Genomic DNA, 7,607 nt, shown 5'->3' on the forward strand with positions numbered 1-7,607 from the left:
CAGCTCTCTGCTAGTAGGGAGTGCAGTGGAGGATGGCCCAGGTCCTTGGGCCATGCACCCACATTGGAGACCGGGAGAAAGCACCTGTCTCCTGGCTTCGGATCAGTGCAGCGCACTGGCCCCAAAGCACTGGCCATAGCAGCCACTTGGGGAGTGAACCAATGGAAGGAAGACCTCTCTCTCTCTCTCTCTCTCTCTCTCTCTAACTCTGCCTGTCAAAAATTCAATAAATAAATAAATAAACTAACTACTGTGCCATAGCACCAGCCCCAGGTATCACCCTTTATACCTTTTGTCTCAGTTGAATTGAGTTATATTTTATTTGAGATTTATAGCAATATAGTAGCATTTTTCTTTTTGTAACGATCAGCTGACATAATGAATGCCACAGTACTATTTGTACCAGGAAGTTCATAACTAACTGACCACTTCAGAGGGAACAAATGGTCATTGATGTGCTCCACTCTGGGAAGGCAACTGCTCCACAGACAGAGATTTGTGAAAAACTAGCCAAAATATGCTAGATGACTCCTGATGTCATCTTTGTATTTGGATTTAGAACCCATTTTGGCAGTGGCAAGACAATGGACTTTGGTATGATTTATGATTCCTTGGATTATGTTAAGAAAAATGAACCCAAACATTGACTTGAAAGACATGGCCTGTATGAGAAAAAAAAATCTCAACACAACAGCAAAAGGAGTGTAACAACAGGATGAAGAAGTTCAGGGGAACTGCCAAAGCCAATGTTAGTGCTGGCAAAAAGCTGAAGGAGTAAAGTTTTTGTAGTGACTTTATCTATTGTCGTTCCCCCTCTTTGTGGAGGAACGACACAGGACCCTGCGCTGTTCTTTCGTCTGCTCGGCCCTCCCCGGGTTTGCTGCTGGTTCTTCCTGGGTTGGCTACTATCCCTTCCACCTCCGTGGAAGGGCGGTTCCCCCTGGCCACATTCCCCACTTCCGCAGGGGAGCGGCACACCGCCGGCCGGCTCTCTCGGGGGCTGCACAGGTGTTCCCCTTAGATGTTCCCCTTAGATGTTCCTGGTGCATGCCGTCTCTCTCCTCCTTTATAGTCCTCCTCTGCCAATCCCAACTTGGCTGCCCACACGCCGAGTACGCTGCTCTCCAATCAGGAGCAAGTCCTACAGTTTATTGGTTGAACTGGAGGCAGCTGTGTAAAAGCTGTTTTCTTCTCTCCCAGCACCATATTGTGGGAGAGCAGATGCATAGAATAAGTCTTAATTCCAGTAACTCAGTCTAGTCCAAATTGCTCCCCACAATCTATGGTGATTTTGTGAATTTTTCATGAGAATTTATAAACTGTAAAACTTTAAAAAAATGTGTGGAGTGAACTGTGTTTTTTCTGTGTGGGGTACATGTGCTTTACTCAGTTAAATAATCCAGGAGACACCACAAAGAAGAAATGATGACAGTTTACAGTGGCTATTTGTGCTGCAAATACTAGAGTGTGGGGCAATTATTAGCTCAATCTCAGGCACAGCCATGTTCTAGCTTTTCCTTTTCCTGCACTCTTTATTCTAGCAAATTGCACTTGGATGATGAAGTCCAACCAGTGGTTGGAGTACTTTTTTTTCTGTAGCCCAATCATCCCCTCACAGCAGCACTGCTTCAAAGAAAGCTTTCCAGGTGCACTGTCCACCCTACCTTGAAGGATCACATCAAATAATAAAGCTTTTATTCATTTTTGTCAAAGTTGAGTTACTGGTACCATTATCCTCATAAAATATCACTAATCTTATCTTTAAATTTTATTTCCTATTTCTTCTTTTGGCACCACACTTTTTATTCCAACCTTCAAAGAATATAAAGAGGTGACAACATCTGATGCCAAACCATGCCAGTGATAATAAAGGAATGGAAAAACAATTAACAACAAAAAGAAAATGATTTAAAAAACAAATATTTCACATTTCACAGCACTGCTCTGGCAGCATTGGCAAGTATTTCTGGCCAACTTCTTCAACCAAGAGGGATTTGAACAACCCCCTGATCTTAACAAAGGTACTACCACAATTGACCCTGAGAGTTTACATTCTGAGTCATGTCACACTGCTCCACTCAGCAGACTTTGTAAACTTGATCTTCAGAAGTGACTTTATTCTGCATGATTACAATGAGAATAAACTAAGAACACAACAGAGAATGGCAGAAAAGTAAACCAAGTATCCTGTTAGGCATCAGGAGATCACTGCTGGCCAAGTCCTTCATGTTATCAGCTTCAAGAAAAACTCTGATATTCATTTCTCAGCAAACCCAATATTCAGAAGCTTACCCAGCAGGTTCAAGTTAAAGGCTTTAGAGATAGTCTCCCCCTTCTTGCCCTATTCTTTTTATTTTTTTGGTAAATATTTTACACAAAACGTGAAATCCAGTTCTGCTTTATATAAAAACTAAATATTTTTAATGGTAAAAAAATATATATCTTTAAATTTCTATTTAAAAAGACATAGTAACAGTACTGCAGAAGATTGTATTTAGTCCCTCCATCCACACACAGATATATTAAGGCAAAGGCTCCTGGAAAGGCACGTCCACCCTGGATGTGGGCTGGAGATCAAGGGGAACACATCTGCTCCTCATGGGGTCAACAGAAGGGTTTCTCTCACACGTTCACTTAACCTTTCTGCATCCCAAAGAAGACTGTCTCAGCCATGTTGATGAACAGCCCTGTGTCCACCATGCCTGGGATCATTTTGATAGCCATGTTCACTTGACTACATTTGTGTACACAATCAAACTTCCAGTCCAGGATAAAATTCCCATTATCTGTCCTGCCTATGGACAGCCATTCAAAGTTGAACTTCCTCCAAACTTCCAGGTCACTGCTAGGCTCACATTTATAAATTTTTGAGGTTTAAAGTTATTTTACAGCCATATGCAATTCTACAAATTCCATTTCTGATATTAATATATATATCAATAAACATAAACTATTACATAACAGTGATAGAAACTTGTCAACAAATACATATGAAGGTGTTAAGTCTCCCATCTAAGTCTACAAAAGTTATCAATAATTAATTTACATTAAACAAGAAAAATGTTAGTATGCTCACAGAATCAGAACATTTACAAGTAAAAATTTCTGCTTGATAATAATTTGAGAAATTTAGCACATCTACAACCACTGTCTAATCAAAATTTTATTTTCATTGACTCAACATTTGTTATTTAAATACAGATTTAAAATAACATTTGATGGCAAAATGTTTATTCTGTGCAAAATAAATCGGTACAATACAGTCCTGGCTCACAAGTTGACAGAAAAATCAATCAGATTGATGATAGAACAGCCTAGTAAGAGTTGTCAAAAAGATCTGCCCAGGGATTCACTAGTACCATGGAGAGAACAAAGGGGTCAATCCACTGAACTCTGGGCAAGGAATCCCTGCTTACATCCTAGCTCAAGGAAGTCACCAAACCATGTTTTAACTGAGTTCATCTGTACACATTGGAACAATGAAATATCGCTCATCATACACTGTCCTTGGGAAAAGCATTCATATCCACTTCACACTCACTCTGCACCATGTACTGTATTAAGGGTTCAGAGAAACAAAGCATATCCCATAGGGTCCCAGTGTGGTTAGGGGGTAAAAGGGCTGAGGATTGTTGGATGTATCTGTCGCTCCCCGTCTTCGTGGAGGAGCAACACAGGACCCTGCGCTGTTCTCTCGTCTGCTCGGCCCTCCCCGGGTTTGCTGCTGGTTCTTCCCGGGTTGGCTACTATCCCTTCCACCTCCGTGGAAGGGTAGTTCCCCCTGGCCACATTCCCCACTTCCGCAGGGGAGCGGCACACCGCCGGCCGGCTCTCTCGGGGGCTGCACAGGTGTTCCCCTTAGAGGTTCCCCATAGATGTTCCTGGTGAATGCCGTCTCTCTCCTCCTTTATAGTCCTCCTCCGCCAATCCCAACTCGGCTGCCCACACGCCGAGTACGCTGCTCTCCTCCAATCAGTAGCAAGTCCTACAGTTTATTGGTTGAACTGGAGGCAGCTGTGCAGAAGCTGTTTACTTCTCTCCCAGCGCCATATTGTGGGAGAGCAGATGCATAGAATAAGTCTTAATTCCAGTAACTCAGTCTAGTCCGGTTTGCTCCCCACAGTGGGAGAGCAGATGCATAGAATAAGTCTTAATTCCAGTAACTCAGTCTAGTCCGGATTGCTCCCCACAGATCCCCCTTTCTTTTTATTTTTTGGCGTTGATACGTGCCTGTCTTCGGTGTCCCGCGGCACACACTCTGCTCTACTTGCTAGAGTTGCCACAGGCTCTTACAAGTCCTATCAATCAGGCAAACCGAATCCGGGTCCTCTCTTCGCCATGTTGTGAGGAGGTTTTTAGGCGCTGATGCGTGCCTGTATTCGGTGCCCTGCAGCGCATGCTCTGCTCTGCCTGCAGGGGCTTACAAAACCTAACAATCAGGCAAACCGAATCCAAGCCTTCTCATTGCCGTATTGTGGGGGAGACTTATTAGTGTTGGTTCGTGCCTATCTTCGGTGACCTGCAGCTCATACTCTGGTCGAGCTGCCTGTCGGTGCTTACCGCCCTAATCAGGCAGACCGAATCCAAGCCTCCTAATTGTATTGTATTGTGGGGAAGCCTTACTGATGTTAATTCGTGCCTGTCTTCGGTGACCTGCGGCGCATAAGCTGCTAGCCGCCGCAGGTGCTCATCGTGCTCATCGCCTCACTTAATCAGGCAGACCGAATCCAAGCTCTCACAGTGCAGTGTTGTAGGGAGGCCTTTCTATTTCTCTATTTCTCTATCTCCGGGCATTCCTATTTCTCCCATTTTACTTCTATCTTCCAGCATTCCTATTTCTCTCACTTTTACTTCTAAACTTCTGTTTCTCTTATCCCTGCGGCTTCCCGGCGGCGCTCGCCCCGAGGCTGCTTCTCGGCACCTCGCCCCGCGGCAGCTTCACGGCTCTGCGAGGCTTCCCGGCGCCTCGCCCCGCCGGCGGGTTCCCGGCTCTGCGCGCACGCTCCGCGGTCTCCACGCACTTCGCGCCCGCACCACGGCCTCGCGCCAACGCCCCGTGCTCTCTCTGCACGCGGCGGCTTCCGCGAATGTTTCCGCCACCACCGGCATTCAGTCCAAGTTCCCCGGACTAACCTGGCGAATCCTGGCGGCCCACGTCTCTGCCTCTGGTTCCAGATCTTCGCCTCTTGCTCCCCGGGGTGACTTGAAGAATTCCAAGATGGCTTGGCCTGCACTCGCGGCTTCATCCTCCCTAACATTTCTCTCTACCCGGTATGTTTCCTTAAGTTTTCTTCCAACAATATTCCTCTCATTTCTCCTGGCTACTCCCCACAGTCCGTATCCGAGTCCAAGCCTCCTCCAGGTTTCACTTTCGCTTTCAATCTCCTAGCTTCCCCACCATAGTCCGCATCCGAGTCTATGAAAGCTTTCACTTTCGCTTTCAATCCTAACTTCTTTCCCACAGTCCATATCCGAGTCTATGCCTAGGCTTTCAATAGCTTCTTCCGGCACCTAGGCTCTTTGCTAGTCTCTCTCTCCGGTATTTTCCTGCTTCTTCCCGTTTCTTCCCTCCTAAGTTTCCTATCCGTCCTAGGTTTCCTAATCCGAGTCATGTTTCCTATCCGAGTCACGGCACCATTATGTCGCTCCCCGTCTTCGTGGAGGAGCAACACAGGACCCTGCGCTGTTCTCTCGTCTGCTCGGCCCTCCCCGGGTTTGCTGCTGGTTCTTCCCGGGTTGGCTACTATCCCTTCCACCTCCGTGGAAGGGTAGTTCCCCCTGGCCACATTCCCCACTTCCGCAGGGGAGCGGCACACCGCCGGCCGGCTCTCTCGGGGGCTGCACAGGTGTTCCCCTTAGAGGTTCCCCATAGATGTTCCTGGTGAATGCCGTCTCTCTCCTCCTTTATAGTCCTCCTCCGCCAATCCCAACTCGGCTGCCCACACGCCGAGTACGCTGCTCTCCTCCAATCAGTAGCAAGTCCTACAGTTTATTGGTTGAACTGGAGGCAGCTGTGCAGAAGCTGTTTACTTCTCTCCCAGCGCCATATTGTGGGAGAGCAGATGCATAGAATAAGTCTTAATTCCAGTAACTCAGTCTAGTCCGGTTTGCTCCCCACAGTGGGAGAGCAGATGCATAGAATAAGTCTTAATTCCAGTAACTCAGTCTAGTCCGGATTGCTCCCCACATGTATCATCACTTAGCACTGACCTCTCTATCAATATATAATTTCCTAAAAGGATCAAAGATTTTAAAAGTTCCTAAACTGCATTTCAGAAGGTGAGACATCCACAGTTTTGTTATCTTTTGTCATGTATGTTTGGAATGAGATCAGTGCGCATCAGAATTACCTGTGATGCTAAGAAGTGCACATGCACTGCCTCACCCAAAGCTTATTGTTTTAGAAACCTCTAGGAGCCTGACAGTTCTGAAGTAACTCCCTAATCAAACTCTTTCATTTCAGACTGCTAACAAAACTTTGGATGATTATTAATAGGAACACACACATTGCCATACCACTTGTATTTTTTTTACCATAAAACAATAAGTGTCATAAACCCTTTCAAAGTTCTCATTAAAAAAACCTCTAATCAAAACATGAGAACAACAGCAAATGGCCACAGCAGTGCTGACTTTAGCCGACACTATGCATAATCTGTGTGCATGCATACATGGGCATCTTCTTCCAGGGAAACAAGAGTTGGGCAAGCGAATAAAGGTTATGAATCCTTAACAATATTTTCAAGATTAAACAACTAGTCTTTAAAAGAAAATCTGAACACTGTTACAAATGGGGTAAATTGATACAGCTGGTTGCCTGAACAGACATGTCCAAAGGGTTAGATCACAACTATGTTTTTGCAAATTGCACCTGTAACATGGGGCACATTTCTCATCTGGGTCAGTTGCAGCACCTCAGTAAAATGGAAGTAACAGGATTTCATTCACAGCTAGTATTGCATGAAAGAAATCAGAAACTTATGAGTAACACAAAGACATTATCTATCTTAAAATTTAGTACAAGTGCAGTCTCAAAACCCCCTCATTCATATGTAAATTTTACACTACATATGGAAGAATTACTTAATATTAAAAATTTAATTCATGGGCCAGCGCCACGGCTCACTAGGCTAATCCTCCGCCTTGCAGCACCGGCACACTGGGTTCTAGTCCCCGTCAGGGCACCAGATTCTGTCCCAGCTGCCCCTCTTCCAGGTCAGCTCTCTGCTGTGGCCTGGGAGGGCAGTGGAGGATGGCTCATGTGCTTGGGCCCTGCACCTCATGGGAGACCAGGAGAAGCACCTGGCTCCTGGCTTCAGATCAGCATGGTGCGCCGGCCGCAGTGTGCCAGCCGTGGCAGCCATTGGAGGGTGAACCAACGGCAAAGGAAGACCTTTCTCTCTGTCTCTCTCTCTCACTATCCACTCTGCCTGTCAAAAAAAAAAAAAAAAACAAACTTAATTCATTCAGAGTACACAAGCACAATGGAGTGCTGTTTTTAAGGATGCATGATACAAATATTGTGTTACCTTAGGCACCTCGCATATAAGTTAGAGAAAACAGTCTTACCAGAAAATGATTTGACAGTAACATCTGTTGACTCTCTC

At 45.6% G+C, this 7,607-nt stretch overlaps 1 pseudogene; it reads left to right on the forward strand.

Annotated features, from left to right (window-relative positions):
- Positions 1 to 443: 443 nt before the first annotated feature.
- Positions 444 to 778, forward strand: LOC149124788 (small ribosomal subunit protein eS24 pseudogene; annotated as a pseudogene).
- The last annotated feature ends 6,829 nt before the right edge of the window (positions 779 to 7,607 follow it).

The sequence above is a fragment of the Oryctolagus cuniculus genome, chromosome 8 (assembly GCF_051225735.1).
Source record: "Oryctolagus cuniculus isolate XC-2025 breed Fujian yellow rabbit chromosome 8, ASM5122573v1, whole genome shotgun sequence".
NCBI lineage: Eukaryota > Metazoa > Chordata > Mammalia > Lagomorpha > Leporidae > Oryctolagus > Oryctolagus cuniculus.